The sequence below is a fragment of the Orycteropus afer genome, unplaced genomic scaffold, assembly GCF_000298275.1.
Source record: "Orycteropus afer afer isolate SDZICR_OR568_19922 unplaced genomic scaffold, OryAfe1.0 scaffold00131, whole genome shotgun sequence".
Lineage (NCBI taxonomy): Eukaryota > Metazoa > Chordata > Mammalia > Tubulidentata > Orycteropodidae > Orycteropus > Orycteropus afer.
This window is the reverse complement of record NW_006921718.1, coordinates 1,247,796-1,268,979: the sequence shown is the minus strand read 5'-3', so window position 1 is coordinate 1,268,979 and position 21,184 is coordinate 1,247,796.

The following is a 21,184-nucleotide window of genomic DNA, read 5'->3' as shown; positions in this document are numbered from 1 at the left end:
GAAGTGGCTCTCGCTCAGTAAGTGAAGTTGCAGGAGGTGTGGGTGTAGTTATGTCTTATGGGGAGTGTTGTTGTCTCCATTCAGTTAGAAAAAAATTACAATTGAATAATGATAAAAAAACTAAAAGCACATGGACAAAAAACACACCATGTAATCACAAAGGAATAGTAACCAAAAACAGAAAAAAAGAGAAAACAAAGTAGAAAAAAAACCAAGAAAACCTGGAATATCTGGGGATAGGGTACTAAGAGAAAAAAGGTAGAGAAAGCAAATAATGAAGAAAAAAATGGGAAACATGCTAAAAGAAAAACAAGGAATGGGGTTAACCATGAGAAAAAAAAGAGTGGTAAAAATTTAAATTAAAAAATAAAATAAAATAAAAATTTTCAACCAGGAACAGGAAACAAAAAAAGTTGAAAACTAGGACCTGTGAGTGGAAGAATAAGAGTAATAGTAAAAAGGACAAAAGTATTAATAATAACAGTTTTTGAAAAACAGACAAATACAAGCAAAATAATCACCAGAAAAAAGAAAGTGAAAAAGAAAATAAATAAATAAAGAGGAAAAAAAATTGGTGGAGGACATGGCAGGGCACCCAGGCTGCATCTGATCATACAGACTGTGATGGAGTTCCTGTGGCACAGAATGAAGGTGGGCATGGTTGACAGCCACTCCTCTGTTCACCAATCAGGTGTGGGGTATAAGAGTAACAAGAGGAATGTCACACCTTTTCAGTCTTGGAGGTTTGGGGTGTCCTTGGTGCAGTCACCACCAAATTGTCAGTAAGAGGCTTATGTGATGCTACCAGGCTGAATAGCTTTCAGTGGTGCTTTCAGACAAAGATGGACTAGGAAGCCCAGGAATCTACTTCCAAAATATCAGCCAATGAAAACCCTATGGATCACAACAGTCTGATCCACAACCCATCTTGTGGTTGTGGCAAGACCGTGTAGTGTTTTGTTGTGTTGCAACACGAACCAGGGACCAGCTCAATAGCAACTAACAAAAAACAACAGCAACAACAAAAACCTTGTGTATGTCCATACTTAATTTTTCTTCATTATTTTTGAATAAGAAATATGCATCATGGAGGAAAAGCACCAAAAATGAAAGAAAATCGCTTGCATTATTGTTGTTGTTATGTGCCGTTGAGTCGGACCTGACCCTTAGCAACCTCTCCTTGGGTTTCTGAGGCCTTATCACTATTGAAGAAGATTGCCCAACTTTCCTTCTGAGGAGTGGCTGGTGGGTTTGAACCACCAGCCTTCTGGTTAGCAGTCAAATGCCTTAGGCACTATGCTACCATTCAAACTTAATGAACTTGGGTTTTTAGGTCTTGCTTTTTAAGATCTTCCTGGGTTTTAGAATTCATAGCAGATACTTGATATACTATTCTTATGTAATATCAGTCACATTTAACACTATATAACTATTGTCTTTTTCAATTTCAAAATACAAGTAAATGTGATATAACTAAGTGAGCAAAGGCATAGTTCCCAGAGTTCTTTGGAAATGGGGCTTGGAAAGTAATATTGGGGCAATCCTTGTTTCTATTTAATTTACAAAATCTCCTCCCTTTGTTAGTCACTTCTTTATTTCATGTTTATGTACTTTGTAAGCAGCTGTTTAGCTTTCACATAGTACTTCTGGAACCAATAAACCAATGCCATTACCTTGATGCATGGGCTATTTCACTTTTACCCAATTGTGGCTAGTTGCAGTGGCCTAATTGAAAACCCATAATAACCAAGTTATTCAATTTGACAAATGACCCTCTCAATATCTCTCACAGGAAGTGTGTCATCTCTAGAGTATTTCAACAACAAAAAGGAAAATTTCTGACTCTTTTCTGTGAATATTTTGTGGGCTGGCATCACACCTGTTACTTCATGTTGATTCTGCATATAAGTGGTTTTTATAAATTTATAGTTGACTTTCCTTTAAATAAAAGGTGTTAAATAGATTTAGACTTTTCATGAGTAACTGCAGCCCTATTTATAATGTGAAAGGAGGACAAAAGGATGAACTGGAATCTCTTTGTGGTGCCTAGGATGGCCACAGAATTCCAAGCAATTTAACCATCAGGTCCTTTTGGTGATATCTTCCAGGTTTTTTTTTTTCCTCTCATTTAATTTTCATTTCAACTTTTCTGTGTCACTGTTAATCTCTATGAAGTCTGATTACTTAAATTTGACTCTATGCATTTTTGCCTATAGATATTCCAAATGGTTAATATTCTTCACAAATAGCAATGTCAACAATACAGGAAAATGTTAGGAAAGAACCTGTGGCTTCTTTCTTATAATTTTTTTCTCAGTACATCTATTCTGTCTCATTAGGCTGAGAATGAACTGTACCATTCTCAGGAATAATCCAAAGAGCCAATCAAATTCATTGATCTAGACACATCTTCCTTCTTTCCCCACATCCAACTCAACTCAAGTTTTTGCTGGAACAAAGGAGAATATTAAGTATGGTTTCTCAAATATCTTGACTGATGGACTAAAAGCTTTATAGAAAACATAACATTTCTTTTCCTGATTGCAAGCAAAGTGTCTTAAGCAAAAAAGATACTTATCAGAGGGATACTAGGAAAGTGTGCCTGACTTGACAGGAGACTCAAAATGCAAGAATGGAAAATGGACAAGAAACCAAGGGAGCCCCAGGTTTTCTTTGGAGCCCTAGCAGTCAGATACCCAGCTTAGGTCATGCCTCAAAACCTCTTTGGTCCAAGTGTCAGTACTCTCTCATCACTTTTGATAAACTTGACCTCTAAATTTCCTTTTGCTTTTGTTTTGGTTGCCCAAGCTTTTCTGTTCTGTGGGCAAATATCTGATTGGCTGAGTATTGATTATATGGGTTTCCACAGAGGAGCCTGCATGAGGAGGTGGGTTTTAGAAATTACTCTTCCACAAGGCTCTACATACTGGTATGTTTTCTCTGAAGAAAGATCTGGTGCTGAATGGAAGGAATACAGATAAGATTCTGGATAGCTACAAGTGAATAAATAAATATCTGATAAATAACTGCTACATCAACCAACAACCACCGGGTTGTCGTGCTGTTGTACGATGGTAGCTTGTGTGTTACTATAATGCTGGAAGCTGTGCCACTGGTATTTCAAATACCAGCAGAGTAACCCATGATGGACAGGTTTCAGCAGAGCCCCCAGACTAAGACAGAGTAGGAGGAAAGGTCTGGTGATCTACTTCTGAAAATTGGCCAATGAAAACCCTATGGATCACAACAGAATATTGTCTGATATAGTACTGGAAGATGAGCCCCTAGGTTGGAAGGCTCTCAAAATGCACAGTGGCAGCAACAATGACTCAAATATACTAAGGATTGTAAAAATGGTGCAGAACTGGGCAATGTTTTGTTATGTTCTACATGAGAGCTCCATGAGTTGGAGCCAACTCTATGACAATTAACAATAACACCACATCTACTAAGATTAAAGCTAGAGTTACCTTCAGGAGCAAAAGTCTATCATATAGTACTTGAGGGAAAAAATAAAAACTGTGAGCTCAGAGAACTCAGATTTCTCAGGCAAGGCTGACCCAAATGCAGGACTGAGCCTGAATTATATTCAGAGAAAGTAGGGAGGAACTGTACCCCTCCACAGGCAGGATCTCAAGGTTACTGCTCACCTCTTTGAACCACACACTGATGCTCTTTGGATTGGACTGGAGGCAAAAGAGCTCTTGTTCCATTTAAAAACCCTAGGACTCCTCACTGAGCCACAGCTGAACTCTGTGAGGAGTGAGTTCTCATCATCCTGAATGTCTTACTTCATATTCTTGCTTATCTCAAGCATCCTCCATAAGATATCCTCCCCACTACCCCCAGGACTTCTCTGCTTGCCAGGGGAACTAGATTAAGAGACATGCCAGAATGATGAGAAATGTTGGACATATGAGGCTAGGCAACTCAGATTTCTTTATAAGAAATGTAAATATGCTCCCCATCAGATGGGACATCAAGACAGTAATCTTCAGTGAAAATTTAAGAAAAAAAATATATATATATATTTTTTTTGGGCCCAACATCAATTGCTGTGCCTACACATCACATTCATCAGCCTTAAAATCAGCCAGCTGGCACCCAGTGTCTTAGTTGGCCAGAAAAACTGAACAATGCATGGCATTTTTCCATTTACTGAGAATGAGTGATTTATTATTTAAAATTCCAACATTTTAATATGCTTTCCAAGAAATTGTCTAGTTTAGAAAATCATGAGGGGAAACTGAAGAAGAAGAAGAAGAAAAAACACAAGAAAATGGGAAACTTTTCTGACAGGATAGGAAGAAAAAAAAAAAAAAGCCATGTCTTATTTTGAGCAAGTCTCTCTAACCATGATCAGGCAATGGGAAAAGGGCCTCTGATCTCAAGTCTCTCTTGGTCATATCATCCAGAATTAGGAAATTTTAATTAGAAAGTGGTCCTCTATTTCCTTGTAGAATGGAAAACCTTTCCAGGGCAGGGAACCCAGTGATTAGGCCCTGCCTCCCTGGGAATACTCAGACCTTGCCTTGCATATGCACAAGTGGGTTGAGGTTTCTGCTGCCTACAGGACCCTCAGACATCTTTCTAGCTCCCAAGCTCTGAAAACTTCCCTTAAATCTGGAAGAAATCCTCTTTTTTTCATGGTTTGTTTTCTCCTTAAATCTTCCAAGTCACCTAACTTTCTACAGTGTTTTAGGCTTTTGGAAACGAAAGCTGGGAAGTATTAGTTTGTGTTGCTAGCACTGTTTCCTATGCTTCCACAAAACTCTCCCAAGGTAGAAGCACTGAACCTACAGGTAGGGTGTTAGATAACCTACAACATGTGGTAGGCAGGATAATGACTCCCTTAAGATGTTCATGGAGTCCCTGAGTGCTGCAAATAGTGCATTCAACTGCTAACCCAGAAGTTGCTGGTTCGAGTTCATCCAGAACTGCCTCAGAAGAAAGACTTAGGAATCTACTTACAAAAAACCAGGACTGAAAATCCTAGGGAGCACAGAAAGGTGATCCAACAGAATATAGAAATTATCAAACTATATCATTGATATCACACACAAGCAAATTTTGCTGAAGATAATTAAAAAGCAATTGCAGCAGTACATCAATAGGGAACAGACAGAAATTCATGTTGGATTCATAAGAGGGGATGGAATGAGGGATATCATTGTTGATATCAGATGGATCTTCCCTGAAAGCAAAGATTATAAAAAAAAATTTGCCTGTATTTTATTGATTATGCAAAATGTTCAACTGTGTGGATCATAGCAAATTATGGATAACATTGTGAAGAACTGGAATTCCAGAACACCTAACTACACTCATGAGGAACTTGTACATAGACCAAAAGCCTGCTGTTTGAACAAAATAAGAGGATACTACATAGTTTAAAAGCAGAAAGGGTATGCATCAGGTTTGTATAATTTTACCATACTCATTCAATCTGTACACTGAGCAAATAATCTGAGAAGCTGGACCATATGAAGAAAACAGAGCTTCAAGATTGGAGAAGGACTCATTAACAACCTGTGATATGCAGATGACACAACCTTGCTTGCTGACAATGAAGAAGCACTTACTGATGAAGATCAAAGACTACAGTCTTCAGTGTAGCTTACACTTCAACATAAAACGAAAATCCTCACAACTGGACCAATAACCAACATCATGGTAAATGGAGAAAAGGTTGAAGTTGGCAGTAATTTAATTTTACTTGGGTCCACAATCAACAGCCATGGAAGCAGCTATCAAGAAATCAGACATTGTAATGCACTGGGAAAATCTGCTTAAGGTGTTAAGGAGCAAAGATGTCAGTTTGAAGAGTAACCAAAGCCATGGTATTTTCAGTTTGTATGGATGTAAATGGGAGCTCTGGTAGCATAGTGGCTAAGACACTTGCCTGCTAACCAGATGGCTGGCAGTTCAAACCCACCAGCCACTCCTCGGAAGGAAGGTTGGGCAATCCTACTTCCGTAGTGATACTGCCTCGGAAACCCAAGGAGGGGTCGCTATGAGTCGGGGCCGACTTGACTGCACATAACAACAACAACAACATGGTTGTAAATGCTGGACAATGAATAAGGAAGACCAAAGAAGAGTCAATGCCTTTGAATTGTGGTGTTGGCAAAGAATATGGAAAACTCCATGGACTGTCAGAAGAACAAACAAAACTGCCCTGAAAGAAATGCAGTTGAATGTTCCTTAGAAGTGAGAATGGCCAGATTTCATCTCACCTACTTTGGTCATTTTGTCAGAAGAGACCATTCCCTGGAGAAAGGTATCATGCTTGGTAAAGTAGAGGGTCAGGGAAAAACAAAAAGACCTTCAATGAGATGGAGTGACACCATAGCTGCAATGACAGGCTCAAGCATAGCAAGGATTGTGAGGATGGTGCAGGACCGGACAGTGTTTTGTTCTGTTGTACAGAGGGTTGCTGTGAGTTGGAGGTGGCACACTGAACAACAGCAAAACCTCATGCTAGCTCTATGTTCTGGTTACCTAGTGCCAATCTGACAAGAATATACCACAAATGGGATGGCCCTAACAAACAGGAGTTTATTCTTGCAGTTTGGAGGCTTTAAGTCCAAGTTCAAAGCACCAAGCTTTAGGGGCTGGGTGAAAGCCCCTCAGCCTTGGGCTTCAGCTCTGCCTCCAGCTCCCAGCCCACTGAAGCTAGAGGCTTTTCTTCACTCAGACAGCTGCTGGCTGCTGAGGCTGCAAAGCCCAAGGTTGACAAGTAAAAAGATGCAGTCCTGATGTTACCAAACCACATGGCAGGCCATCAATTCAAGTCCATTGTAAGTCCCCAGGTCGGCAGAGCATGGCAGGCTGCTGAACAATGACACAGCTACATGCAGGGTCCAAGTGTGCCATAAACTAGAGACTATACCCAAAGCTGCCTCTTATATATGGGAAGCAGACCACATACCCAAAGCAGCTACTCCAGCTGCTTGAGGCAGATCCCACCATGGAGTTAATTGCCAGTCTCATCTTGGAGAATAACTATCACCAGCTGCCCAGCCACTCAACCAGGCCCAGGCAAGTTGACACACAAACATAACCACCACACTCTGGTTGGGTAGAAGTTTAAGCCATTTTGTCGCTAACCATAAAGTTGGTGGTTCAAACTCACCAGCCGATCTGCAGAGGAAAGATGAAGCAGTCTGCTTCCATAAAGATTTATAGCCTTGGAAATCCTGTGGGGCTTGCTATGAGTTAGAATTGATTTAATGGCAGTGAGTTTGGTTTTGGTTTTATACTTTCTGTTTGGCGTCCTTGAGTGACACAAACTGTTAACAGCTTGACTACTAACTGAAAAGCTGATGGTTCAATCTCCCAGAGAGATCTTGGAAAACAGGCCTGGCAATCTGCTTCTGAAGATAACAGCCATGGAAAGGTTACAGAGAGCAGTTTTACCCTACACCACATGGGTCCCCATGAGTTGGAATCAACTCTTCTGCAGGTGGTTATTTGGTTTATACTTCCTGCTTATAGAAGAGAACTGGGACCCTCCTGAAGATCCTACTCCCCTTGTATCTCACCCTGCTATATCCTACCACTTATGTCAGGAGCAGAGATTGCTTTGTGACTTCTTCATTCCCACAGGCTTTCAGATCATGGTTCTCCCACCCTGCTTCTTTGAAGCTCATGTGTTTTTGTTCTATCACCCTCTAATCTTTCCTCCCCATTCATTGTTCAATCCTGATCGCTAATCTACCTCTTCCTACAAAGTCCAGTGATCATGTTTTGTGGGAGAACCATCAACACCTTGAGCTCTCAGTTTCTTTTTCTTTACTCAGTGTCAGCCATGTACAGCCACATTCTGGAGCCTGTCATCAGCCAAAACTGATCCACCTCTGAAATTATCATTCAGATTCATCACCCAGAGCTGCTGGTTCAATTATTCTCCTGACAGCTCTTCTATCACCATATCAAAGCTTCTCATTCATTTACTCCCCTACCTTCTATTTCTGTCTCACTCTTATCATGAAGTGCAAGATATTATCTTTCAATGAAATTCTCCTGATAACTCAACCTCCAATGCCTTACATTCATTACACCTACCTGGAGAAACTCCAAGTCTTGGATGAATCCAACTACTTACTTTCTCATGTGGTTACCTCTGACCTACTGTGCATTACTCAAGAAAATCACACCTTTGTGCAGACTGACACAGTCATAAATTTGTGGGCATCATTTCAGTTGAATGAACAGTGATGTTCCGGAATCTTTCAGTTTGCCCTCCCATTTCAAATTGCCCCACTGTCTTCAAGCTTCAAAACGTATCTTTGCCTTCAGTTAAGTTGATGGATCTGGCTCTTCTTTTAAAGAGAAAACAGAAGCTCTTAGATAAGAAGTACCTCATCCTTGTGCTTATTAATTTATAAATCTACCCGTTTTAATCATATTTTCCTCTTTCTGTCCTACTGCAATATAAACTCTTTTAAAAATCTATTTTCCTACTCTCTGTTTTAGATCTTTTATAGAGAAAACTGGAGTTCTTAGATAGGAACTCCCGCAACCTTGTGCTTCTAAATACACAAATCAATCTGTTTTAAAAATATTTTCCTCCTATTCTGCTGCTATATAAACTTCTTTAAAGTCTAATTGACACTCTCTGTTTTCAATACCATACCACCCTCATTTTCCAGGTGTTCATACTTTCATTAAATCCTGCTTAATTTGAGTTGTAATTTCTCCAAATCTACTTACTTGTTTCACTAATATTTTAGACATTCTCAAATCTCTGTCTTTAAGAAAACATAAAAGCAACTAGATGGAGTAGAGATGAGGGTGGGAAGCCAGTAAAATTTACCAAATTGTTTGGGAGGGGGTACATAAGAGTAAGCTTTGAAAGGGTAGTGGAGATGATCTCACATTACAGATTTTTAGCTGGTCCTCCCTTGCTGAGATAACAACATTTAGAATCTTTCACTTGGATCAAACCATTTTTAGGGGTCTCTGCTTTACCTCACGCTCCCCTCTACCTACTTTGTAAAAGACTTGTATTCACTAAGCATCTCTATTTTCTGAACTCTCACTAATTGCTTCATCCACCATCATATGGTTCCACTCCTATCACTGCACTGCCACTGCTTTCAAGGAGGCCACCAATTACCTCATGTGTCAAATCTAACTTACTTGATCCCATAGAAATAATTGTCATCATTGACCAATCCTCTTCCTCAAATCCCAATTTTTCCCACCTCTCTGATCGTTTTTTCTCAGTTTCTTTTATCAGCTCCTCCTCTAAGTAGCCTGTTGGAATTTCTTGGGGCTCTAATTTTCATTTTGACCAGTCTTCCTTGTCATAGAAGACTAGTTTTCCAATTTTCATGGTTTATATGACTTACCAAACACCATGATCCTAACTGAATCCCAGGGAATTGCATTCAAGTTTTTATTTGTTTTCTTTACTTACATGTTCCTACATATCTTAAAACATTTTTTGAATATGCCCAAAACTGAGCTCATCATTACCTCCCACAACCTGCTTATCCTTCATGTTTTACTTTAAATGTATTTCTATAAATAGTTTAAGACGGAAACTTGGCTCTCCACTTCTTCCCTGCCTACCCCTCCTGCCAAACTCTAAACACTAAATCTTGTGAAGGCTCTCTCATACCTCTCCACTTCTGTCACTTATGGCTAGCATCTTACTTCATCACCCTTAGTTCTTATCTAGACTATCATATTAATCTCCTATCTGACTTTCCTACATTTTATCTGTTTTTGATGTTGTATCCCTAGTGCCTAGAAAAGAGTTAAGCACTTTAGTGGACTAGTAAACATACAATATATATTTAATGAATGGATTAAGTTATTCATTCTAGTTATACTCAAGTCCAGTCTCCATCTACAATCAGAGTATTCTTTCCAAATTTCAAATCTGATTATATCACCTGCTCTTGTCTTTATGAATTAAAATAATTCAATGGCATCTAAAGAAATTACATCTGTGAAAAGAGTCATAGAGAAGCTCAATGTCAAGTCAGAAAGAAAAGACCAAGATGGATGAGAAGAGAATCTGAAATGTCCTCTTGAATGGATAATAGCTAAAGTGAATGGAAGAAATGGTGAAGTACAAGAGTTGAACAGAAAATTTCAAAGGGCAGCTCGAAAAGACAAAGTAAAGTATTATAATGAAATGTGCAAAGACTTGGAGTTAAAAAACCAAAAGGAAAGAAACCACCCAGCATTTCTCAAGCTGAGAGAAGTGAAAGGGGGAAAAAAAACCAATAAACTTTCAAATTGCAATACTGAAGGATTCTATGGGCAACATAGTGAACAGTGCAGGAAACATCACTTAAGATGGAAGGAATACACAGAATCACTGTACCAAAAAGAACTGGTCAATGTTCATCTGTTTCAGGAGGTAGCATATGAATAAAGACAAATGGTATTGAAGGAAGAAGTCCAAGCTGCACTGAAGGAAGTGGTGAAAAACAAGGCTACAGGAGTTGACAGAATATCCGTTGAGATATTTCAACAAAGGGATGCACTGCAGGAAGTGCTCATTCATTTATGTGAAGAAAGTTGGAAGATAGGTACTTGGCCAAGCAACTGGAGATCAATTATCTGTGCCCATTTCAAACAAAGGTGATCCAACAGGTTATACAAATTATCAAGAAACATCATTAATAAGTTTTGCTGGAAGTCATTAAAAAACTGCCAGAAATTCAAGTTGGATTCAGAAAAGGACATGAAATGAGAGATGGTATTGCTTATGTCAGATGGACCTTGGCTGAAAACAGAGAACACCAGAAAGATGTTAACCTGTGTTTTATTGACTATGCAAAGACATTTGTGTGAATCAGGACAAAACATTGTGAAGAATGGGAATTCCAGAAAACTTAATTGTGATAATAAGGAACCTGAATATAGACCAAGAGGCAGTTGTTATAATAGAAAAGGGGATACTTCATGGTTTAAAATCAGGAAAGGTGTTGTATCCTTTCACTATACTTATTCAATCTGTGTGCTGAGCAAATAGTTAAAGAAACTGGATTATATTGAGAAGAACACAGCATCAGGAGTGGAGGAAGACTCATTAACAACCTGCAATAGCAGATGACACAACCTTGCTTGCTGAAAGTGAAGAAGACTTGAATCACTTACTGATGAAGATCAAAGACTACAGCCTTCAGTGTGGATTACACCTCAACATAAAGCAAACAAAAATCTTCACAACTGGACCAATAAGCAACATTATGATAAATGGAGAAAAGATTTACATTGTCAAGGATTTCATTTACATGAATTCACAATTAATGCCTATGGAAGCAGCAGTCAAGAAATCAAACAACTTATTGCATTGGGGAAATCTGCTACCAAAGATTTAAAGTGTTAAAGAACAGAGATATCACTTTGAAGAGTACAGTGGGCTTGACTCAAGCCATGGCATTTTCAGTTTCCTCATATACATGTGAAAGCTGGACAGTGACTAAGGAAGACAGAAGAAAAATGTACACAATTGAATTATGGTGTTGGGGAAGAATATTGTATATATCATGGACTGCCAGAAGAATGAACAAATCTGTCTAGAAGGAGTGCCACAAGAATGCTCCTTAGAAATGAGAAAGGCCAGACTTTATCACTTGTACTTTAGTCGTCTTATTAGGAGGGACCAGTCCTTGGACAAATATATCATCTTGGTAAAGTAGAGGGTCAATGAAAAAGAGGAAGACCCTCATTGAGATGGATTGACACAGTGGCTTCAACAACGCACACAAGCCAATGATTGTGAGGAATGAAGACTGGGCAGTGTTTCGTTTGGTTATCCCTACGGTCTCTATGAGTCAGAACTAACTCATACGGTATCTAACAATGACAGCAGTATTAAATCCAAAACTTGGGTGAGCAACTCCTTGCCTCTGCCTGCCTTTCCAACATACTTTCACCCTGCTTCCCTTCACTGGGCATCTGACAGTGCCTCTCTCTCACCTCTAGGCCTTTAAACATGTTCTTCCCTATAATATTCTTCACCACACTCTTTTTCTTTCCTAACTTTTGTTTATTCTTTTTGTTTCATACTAGTTGACCCTTTCTCAGATAGGCCTAATTTGACGCCTAGGTAATGTTTCCCATCATATGGTTTACCTTTCATAGCAATTTTCACAGTTTTTAAATTTTATGTTGTGCTTGTATTCAACACTAGCATAGAAACTAGAACTGTTCTTTATCACAGTTTCTCCTGCATATATATGTAGTAGGCATCTTTGTTGAGTGAAAGAATGAAACAAGTGTTCATCAATGTGAATAGTTTACACCATTCCACTCCTTTAACATAGTTGCCTATATAGTTCTTTGTTGTTTCTTTCTTTCCATATTCAATTTCTGAATTTTCACTTTGCCAGTCCGTGGAGTATGAGGCAAGCTGAGACAAATGTAGGAGTTGGAGGTATCTGTTTTTGTGTTAGTAAGTAACTAGGATCATTTTGATGCCTTTTAGTCTTTGGCTGGAAGTGACTCTTCTGACCTTGAGCAGCATCAGATTTAGAAGCCCCTGGAGTCTATTCAGTGATTCCCAACACAAGATACTTTCCTTCTGTATGTGGTTGACAAACTAAGGGTTAGGTTTTGAAAAGCATACTTGTTAAGTGCATCCATTTTGAATGTGGTTTAGATTAAGTCATTTCCTGAGGGTTTCATTTTTACTGCTGCTTTCATTGGCAATTGGAAAAGCTATCTTTATATTAAACCATGTTAAAGACAGTTCTAAAAGAATTGACTCCAAAGGCTTTTGAATATTTTTCTTATGAGAGGAAATTATTGGCCACATTTAACAAATCAACATCTCTATTTAATCTGCATGCCCACTGTGGGTTTTGGAGCATTTTAAAGAATGGAAATGAGAACACATCTCTTGAGTATAACATATACAGCTTCCATGCCCTGTTGTCCTCTTGGAAGTGAGAGCAAGACAGAGAGAGACTGAAAAGAGAGCAATATGAAAGGGAGAGAATGAGATTTTTGTCTTTATATTTTTATTACTGTGCCAAATATCTTAACCTAACATTCTGAATCCACTTTCAAAATTTCATGAATCTTTATTAGTAGGTGGATTTTTAGAAATATTTAGATGTGGGCCCTTGATGCTTCAGGTTAAATGTAGAGAAATTTTAGAAATTACTGCCAGGGATAGGGATTAATCCCTGTCAATAACCAATGGTACAGTGAGTGATGTGACTGCAGCGAAGTCATCTATGAGCAGTTCTCTGCAAAACAGCTCTGTTACAAAGCTATCACAGTGCTAGGAATTTTGAAAGTAGTTGTTTATTCCTCTAGGCTTAAGAGATTTTAAACCTATGAGTATTCCTTGCAAATGCAATTTTATCCTGTAGGTTCTCAAGCATTCTCCCTTTCATACATATATACTCCATTTACTTTGTCGTTGTTATTAGGTGCTGTAGAGTCAGTTCTAACTCATAGTGACCCTATGTACAACAGAACAAAACACTGCCTGGTCCTGCACCATTCTCACAATCATTGTCCTATTTGAACCCATCACCATAGCCACCCATCACCATAGCCACCCATCACCATATCAATTTATCTCACTGAGGGTCTTCTCCTTTTTCTCTGACCCTCTACTTTACCAAGTATGATATCCTTTTCTAGGGATTGATCTCATCTGACAATATGACCAAGGTACCAAAGATGAAGTCTGGCCATTCTCACTTCTAAGGAGCATTCCTGGTTGTACTTCCTCCAAGACACATTTGTTTATTCTGGTAATCCGTGGTACGTTCAATATCCTGCACCAACACCATAATTCCAATGCATCAGTTCTTTTGCAGTCTTACTTATACATTTTCCAGCTCTCACATGTATTGAGGCTATTGAAAATACCATGGTTTGGGTCAGGTGAACCTTAGTCTTCAAACACTTTAAAGAAGTATTTGGTAAGAGATTTGCCCAGTGGAATACATCTTTTGATTTATTGAACCGTTTTTGTTTTCATGGGTGTTGCTTGTGGATCCAAGTAAAATGAAATCCTTGATAATTTAAATATTTTCTCCATTTACTACGATGTTGCTTGTTGTTGTTGTTGTTGTTGTTATGTGCCATCGAGTCGGCCCCGACTCATAGCGACCCCTCCTTGGGTTTCCGAGGCAGTATCACTACAGAAGTAGGATTGCCCAACCTTCCTTCCGAGGAGTGGCTGGTGGGTTTGAACCACCAACCTTCTGGTTAGCAGTCAAGTGCTTTAGCCACTATGATGTTGCTTATTGGTCAATAAATTGTGAGGATTTTTGCTTTCTTTATGTTGAAGGTAATCCACACTGAAGATTGTAGTCTTTGATCTTCATCACTAAGTGCTTCAAGTCTTCTTCACTTTCAGCAAGCAAGGTTGTGTCATCTGCATATCACAAGTAGTTAATGAGTTTTCTTCTAATCCTGATGCTGTGTTCTTCTTCATATAATCCAGCTTCGTTAATTATTTGCTGAGCATACCAATTGAAGAAGTATGGTAAAAGATATAATCCTGCTACACTCCTTTTCTAATTTCTTGAAGTACATTGCTGTCCAAGATAGAGGATAATATCCATATGCCTATAAGGAACACTAGTTAATACCACTGTTATTCAAATTTGTGTACCAACCACCAAAGCCAAAGATAAAGAAATTGAAGATTCTTACCAACTTCTGCAGTCTGAAATTGATCAAACATGCAATCAAAATATGTTGACAATTACTGGTGATTGAAAGGTGAAAGTTGGAAACAAAGAAGCTTCAGTGGTTTGAAAATATGGCCTTGGTGATGGAAATGACATTGAAGACAACATGATAGAATTTTGTAAGACCAACGACATATTCATTGCAAGTACCTTTTGTTCAACAACATAAACAGCCACTATACATGTGGACTTCACCACTTATACTACTTAGTAGCTGTTGACACTAAAGAACCAAATGCCTAACCTCAGAGGATAGAAATACATAAGGAATTCTATTAGGTGAGACCAGAATACAGTGATTCTTTAAAGGTAAGCAATCAGTTAGCAGTAGTTATCTTTAACAATAATAAATTATTGGAATGTGATCCTCAGAATCAGATGATCGATCCTTTCAAAAGATAGTAGCCAGGGCTTGTTTGGAAATCTAGGCAAGATGATTTATCTCCCTGTTTGTTTCCTCAGTTTCTTCATTTAAGACACAAAGGTAGTTATAATTATGAAGGATAATGAAGTTGTGAAGATCTAATGAGGTAACATAGGTGAAAGAGTGCTCAGAACAGTGGCTGATGCATAATGCAAGCTTGATAAAGTTATTTTTTAGCTTGAAAGCAGAAATCTTTCAGGAGATACCAATGGCAAAACTCTGGGTCCCTTTATTTTTGTCCTGATTATTGAAGGTTTGCACTTGGAGTGCTCCCTCTTTGAGTGGCATCTTGAGCAACAAGCCTATAATAGCACAGAGGAATGGAGGAAAACTGCTTCTCAAAAAAGAAAGTGCCGTACTATGTTCTATAACAGGAAGAAGGGGTGCTGAACAGACAAAAGCTATATATGTCCATTATATTCCATCCTTTATCTGTTCAGCACACACATACCTCCTTTCTGTAGTGCAGTTTTAAACTCATTTTATCTAACATAATGTCAGTGATCTCACTTATGAACCAACACATACTTACCTTCCCATAAGGAAAGCAACCCAACACCATGTCTTCTTACTAAATTTAGCTTTAAATCCAGACCTTAAGATGGTGTCTGTTTTTCCTCCAGTTCTATTGTGACTGCATTTTAATGACCTGCCACTTGTATGCACGAAATAGTAAATTTACCCCAGCCACAACGTGTCCTGTGTATAATAAGATGGAAATGGGATAGGAAAGAGAAAGTAAACTTACATAAGTGGCACAAACAGTTTGCATTCTGCTACTAACCTAACAGTTGGAGTTTTAAACCTACCCAGTAGCACCGTGAAAAACAGACTTGAGAATCGCTTTCCGTAAAGATCACAGCCAAGAAAACCCTATGGAGCAGTTCCATTCTGTAACACATAGTGTTGCCAAGAGTCAGAATCACATCAATGGCAGTGGATTTATTGTTATTGTTGTTTGTTTATTTGAAGGTATATGTGTGTGTGTTTCCATAAAGAGTAAAGCAACCCCCGATGTCCAAAAGTTGACTCAGTTGACACTTTCAGTGGGGCAGTGGTGTTCTCCTGTTGGCTCCTTTATCTTCCAAGTCTGTTTTAGTCTGGAAGCTCCACTGAAACCTGTCCACCATGGATGACCCTGTTGTTATGTGCCCCCGAGTCAGACCCAACTCATAGCGAACCCTCCTTGGGTTTCCAAGGTGGTATCACTATGGAAGTAGATTACCCAACCTTCCTTCTGAGGAGTGGCTGGTGGGTTTGAACCACCAGCCTTCTGGTTAACAGTCAAGTGCCTTAGGCACTATGCTACCAGAGCTCCTACTGGTATTTGAAATACTGTTGGTATACCCTCCAGCCTCCCAGCAACATGCATGCCACCACAGTACAACAAACTGACAAACGAGTGGTGGTCTCCTATTGAACATAAACAATTTCACAGAACATCACAATCTGATAAGGCCACTCAGGGACCATAAAGATCAGGACAAAAGAAAGATCACCCCATATTCAAATCTGAGCACACAGAAAGTTTGAACATAGTCCTATAGTCCAAACTACAAAAATAGCTAATATCAGTGGCTGCTGCTTCTGAACCACTTACAAATTGGCTTCAAACTGGAAACCAAACTTACTGCCATCAAGTTGGTTCTGACTCATAGTGATCCCCAATGAGTTTCCAAGGCTTTATAAATCTTTATGGAAGCAGACTGCCTCATCTTTCTTCCATGGAGCAATTGCTGGGTTTGAACCACTGACCTTTCAGTTAGCAGCCATATGCCTTAACTACTACACCACCAGAGCTCCTTATATATTGACTTGGATATAGCCTTTTCTCCTAGGCAATATTTATTAAGATGTTCAAACATAGAATTACTCTTGTTTCCTGTTGTTGTTAGTTGCTGTGGGGTTGATTCTGACTCATGGTGACTTTATGTGTGCAGAGTTTTCAAACCTGTGATCTTTTAAAGCAGATTTCTAGGTCTGTCTTCTGAGGTGCATCTGAGAAGGTTTGAACTGCCAACTGGTGCTTAATCATTTGCATCACCCAAGGACTTCTTTGCTTCTGAAAAGCATTTAATCCAGACCAAAGCCTCACTTCCTTCAGCCCTCTCCAAAATCACTTAACACTAGCATAATCTTCCAGAGGTGATTTTGGAAAAATGGGATGTATGAAAGTATTTTGAGGAAAGAAATGCCAGGAGTGGGAAAAAGGTGAGGAAAATAAGAGAGGGCTCTAAAGACATTTGTTCTACTTCACTGATCATTACAGTGTCTTTCTTCAGTGATCTCAAACCATCTCAAAATCAGCCCAGCACTCCTCTTCCCCTCCCCACATGAGTCACAGATAGACCCACCCCCTCAGCCCTCCTCCATGTCAACAGACAAGGTCAGAGCAGATTGTGCTTAGGATCTTCTATTAATTTTCATTACCCAAACCATTATTAAATAAGACTCAGCCCAGGTTGTTTCTGTTCACTTTTATTACCACCACCTGACTAATTATTAAAAAGCAAGAAAACATCAATTAACTCTAGACACATACATGACAATTACACTGGGGAGACATGACAGGGTTGAACAACACATCCCCCTGGAGTGCATACTAATCTGGCAGAGACTGGAGTTCTACGTATAAGCAACAAATGTGCCTAATTGACTTCATGGGAAATAAGGTCCTCATGTCAAAACATCTGGGTACAATTTTCTGGGCATTTTAACAACTCTACGGCTCTGGAGAGACAGAATAGGCCCCAGCCTGTATTTTGAGTGGATTTAAGCAACTCTTGTACTCTTTTTCTACTGCCTTCCACTCCTTGCCACATAATGCCCTTCTCTTGGTCAAACTCACATATTATAGTTTAACATGATGGACTTTTCTCCCCCACAACTCCCCACATCCCAGTCCTCTCCCACACTGAATTTATGACTATGCCATGGATAAGGCAGAGGAGTCATACTAGGGTACTGTGCACATGTTCTTTGCCCCTTGTTTTGCTGATAAGACAAGGTACTTTAACTGAGCCAATCTACTTTTGTGAAGCTTTACTGACTTGGAAACCCAATGGTGGTCGCTATGAGTCAGAATCAACTCGATGGCATGAGTTTATTTTTTCTTTCTTTTTTCATGTTTGTTCCTACATGGAGTTAGCTGTGTGCCCATTTTCCCACTTTGTTTCTCTGGAGTAATATGTTCTATATTTATTATGGTATTCTATTCTATTTATTAATGCATTTATTCTATTATATTTAGGTTGTAATTTAACTGCTCCCACATCTGTCTTTTCTACTAGTGTGTGAACTGATGGAGTTTGGGAAATACGTAGTATTGATTCTGTACTCTCAGCACCCAGTTTATAAGCTGTTTAGTTAAAGTTTGTAGCATTAGTGAATTGACTTTGCTGGGTCAACTAAAACAATTTGATTAGAAAATAGGACTGATACAAGTTTTTCTTCAAAAACTGATATTATTTTCTTGTATCTGATTGCCCATGAGTAAGAAATATTGGCAGGTTTCAAACCCTCCCCAGAATTGGGAGAAATTCTAGACAGCACTTGTGATATATAGTAAAGCAGCGGTTCTCTTTGTGGTCAGAAGACCATCAGAAACACTGAGGAGACTTTCTCGGAATGCCAACTCCTGAGACCTACTACCTCAGAGTACAGAATCAGACCCTTTGAAAGTGGAGATTAGAAATCTGAATTTTCAAAAAGTTACCTCAGCCAGTCATAGATACCCAAGTTAAAGCACCACTGTAATAGAGGAAGGGAGTAGGGAATAAGGCATTCTTTCATAATGCAACTGAGACTCACTAGGGTATAAAATGTAGCCATTAGAAACCAGCAAATATTGAGAGAACTGAAACTGTACTCCATCCTGTGATAGAAAGGGCCATCCTTTTATTCCCAACCTCTTTATTATCCTCCCCTCAATTCTAATGCTATATGTTTTTATACCTATGTTCTTCTCAAAATTTTTCATGAGTGCCCCATTATAATAAAGGAGAATAAACTTCTGGGATCCTGTGGGGAGATCCCAAAGCATCTTCTTGGCAAAAAATGTCGTTTCTCTACAGTTTTAAATTTTACCTTAAATATTCATGTTAATTATGACTTCTAACCCATAATGTATATGTGTGTTTCAAAATTTTAAAACATGTTAAAAACACTTACTATTGAAAAAAATGTAAGCCCTAAAAGATCATAACAGTTTCTCCTTTCTCATTACCTTGTTTTTGTTGTTAGGTGCCATGAAGTCAGCTCTGATTCATAGTAACCATATGCACAACAGAATGAAACGCTGCCTGGTCCTTCACCATCCTCACAATTCTTGCTATACCTGAGTCCATTGTTGCAGTCACTGTGTCTATCCATCTTGTTGAGGATCTGCTACTTCTTCAATGACCCTCCACTTTACCAAGAATGATATCCTTCTCCAGGGAATGGTCCCTTTTGGCAGCATAACCAAAGTATGTAAGATAAAGTCTGGTCATTCTTGATTCCAAGGAGGATTCTGGCTGCACTACTTCTAGGGCTTGTTGTTGTGTTGCTATATGCCATTGAGTTGGACCTGACTCATAGCGACCCCTTCTTGGGTTTCCGAGGTGGTATCACTATGGCAGTAGATTGCCCAACCTTCCTTCCAAGGAGTGGCTGGTGGGTTTGAACCACCAGCCTTTTGGTTAGCAGTCAAATGCCTTAGGCACAGATTTGTTTATTCTTCTCGCAGCCCGTGGTATTTTCAGTGTTCTTTGCCAACATCATAATTCAAAGACATCAACTCTTCTTCAGTCTTCCTTGTTCATTGTCCAGTTTCTACATGCATATGAGGTTATTGAAAAAATACCATGGCTTGAGTTAGGTGCACCTTTGTCTTCAAAGTGACATCTTTGCTCTTCAACACTTTAAAGAGGTCTTTTGCAGTAGATTTTCCCAGTGTAATATGACATCTGATTTCTTGACTGCTGCTTCCATAGGTGTTGATTGTGGATCCAAGAAAAATGAAATCTTAGACAACTTCAATCTTTTCTCCATTTATCATGATGCTGCTAATTGGTCCAGTTGTGAAGATTTTTGTTTTCTTTATGTTGAGGTATAATCCACACTGCAGACTGTAGTCTTTGATCTTCATCAGTAAGTGTTTTAAGCGTTCTTTACTTTTAGCAAGTAAGGTTGTGTCATCTGCATATCTCAAGTCGTAAATGAGTTTTCCTCCAATCCTGATGCCTTGTTCTTCTTCTTATAGTCCAACTTCTCAGATTATTTGCTCAGCATACAGATTGAATAAATATGGTGAAAGGCTGCAATCCTGACACACACCCTTCCTGATTTTAAACTGTGCAATATCCCCTTCTTCTGCTCCAATGACTGCCCTTTGGTCTATGTACAGGTTCCTCATGAGCATAAGCAAATGTTCTGGAATTCCTATTCTTTGTCATGCTATCCATAATTTGTTATGATCCACAGAGTCAAATGCCTTTCACAGTCAATAAAACACTAGTAAACATCTTTCTGCTTTCTTTTCTTTCAGCCAAGACCTCTCTGACATCAGCAATAATACTCCTCGTTCCTCATCCTCTTCTGAATCCAGCTTGTATTTCTGGAACCTCTCTGTCAATATACTTCTGCAATTGTTTGTGAATTATCTTCAGCAAAATTTTACTTGTGTGTGATATTAATGACACTGTTTGATAAGTTCCACATTCTGTTGAATCACCTTTCGTTGCAATGAGCATAAATATGGATGATTTCCAGCCAATTGGGCAGGTAGCTGTCTTCCGAAGTACTTGGCATAAATGAGTAAGTGCCTCCAGTGCTGCATCTGTTTGTTGAAACATCTCAATGGATAGTCCATCAATTCCTGGAGCCTTGTTTTCCTTCAATTACTTCAATGCAGTTTTGACTTTTTCCTTCAGTACCATTGGTTCTTGATCATATGTCACCTCCTGAAATTGTTGAACAACCAATTCTTTTTTGTGCAGTGACTCTGTGTATTCTTTCCACATTCTTTTTTTTTTTTAGGATTTGGGTGAAGATTTACAGAGTAAATTCACTTTTCATACAGCAGTTCACATATACT